Raw genomic sequence first — 1,573 nt, 5'->3', positions numbered from 1 at the left:
GAAGGGAAATTGATCAAGATTTTTGGCTCGCAATAAAGCTAGGGTCCTGTTCGGGCAAGCTATTGATTCCATTACCGAATCAAACAAGATTATTCCCTTAGTCCTATCTATCCACCTCTCCAGACACAATATCTTGAGTACCTATGATGGTGACCACATCTGTTGGCATGTGATGTTTGGACATAGAATCGAGTCCTTGTGAATGCGCAGAGCCAGGTGCTCTTATTTTATGACGGTAGGGACGATTGCTTCCATTACTGACCAGAAAGACACCAAATTCTCCTTTAGGTGCTTCAACTGCGGTATAGGTAGAAGGAGCTGTTACGGAAAAACCTTATGTATAAGGTTCGAAATGGTGAATTGAGGTAGAGTAGACCGATGATCCTGTAGTCATTTGGCCGGCTATTGAAAGAAAAAGCTTGCATCTGCTCCCCCTTTTAAATAACCGGTCCTATCTCTCTCCAAACCGAACGTGGTAGTTTCCCATCATAGGGCTTTCTATCTGTAGATTAAGCCATTACCAAACCAAGGAGCGAATTCGTTCAGAAGTCAGTTGACTGCTTCTATAGATAAGGCGGAGCGTCCTTGGCCCAGCATTAAAGCCCTTCTTAGTAAGGCTTCGGCCCTACTACAGCGCTTCGCTAACTCGAAGCGCCTCGCTATGAGAATCTTGCTTCACTAACGTTCGGCTAAGTCTTGAACCTTCGCGCTGACCGTTCGCTTTCTCAGTAGCAAAAGCGCTTCTCTTTGCCCCTTAAGTAGAAGGACAAGAATGATCTTCTTGGTTTTCTTGCTCCCGCTTCCTCATCTGCGCTCATCAAGTCAACTTTGCTCTTTGGGAGGTGAAAGAGCGCTTGAAGCGAACAGACCGCATCGAAGATAGATTTATATATATACACGGTTACGGTTATCTCGGACTGCGTTCCGGAAAAAGTAACCTACTTGAGAAAGAAGGGGCGGGCACTCTTGTCTTTCAACCCCACTATACTATTCATAGTTGTAGGGCACTGTGTACTTACAGCCTCTACGATAAGCAAGTGATTGGGGCCGGTTCTTGGCGAACGGAACGGTTCATCAAGCCATTTTTAGCCTTCACTCCCTAAATAGGAATAGAGCTACTTTACAAATAGGGCTAATTACTTCGCACCTGACTGTGATAGCCCTCTCGATACCAATTGGAGATTTGTAACCAGTGGTTGGTTTCCCGTCGCTAGAGTCTTTTCCCAGTGCACGGAGCCCCAACGAGGAAGGCGTTAGTGGTTTATGGTCCATAAAGCTAATCCCTCTTTTTGTGCTACTCCTACTCCTAGGGCGGGAAGAAGATAAGAAAAGGCCAAGCGTTCTCTTGGTTTCCCAACCTGTTGCTTCTAAAGACTGCCCTCTATCGGTTGGATGTTGGTCCAGCCTACTATGAGGATCCCATATCCAGCAACCCAACCTATACAAAGGGCATCCATCAAAGCCCCTTTACTAGATTGGAGCAATGAAGCTTACCTTCTTTTTATTAAAAGGGAAAGCGCTTTTTCAGCTGGTGCGCAGTAGCGCACTTCCGTTTTCCCTTGACTAGTAAGGG

The sequence above is a fragment of the Bidens hawaiensis genome, unplaced genomic scaffold (assembly GCF_021521415.1).
Source record: "Bidens hawaiensis isolate Kalapana, Puna unplaced genomic scaffold, B.hawaiensis_p1.1 tig00083400_1, whole genome shotgun sequence".
NCBI classification, from domain to species: Eukaryota; Viridiplantae; Streptophyta; class Magnoliopsida; order Asterales; family Asteraceae; genus Bidens; species Bidens hawaiensis.
This window is presented reverse-complemented; position numbering follows the sequence as displayed.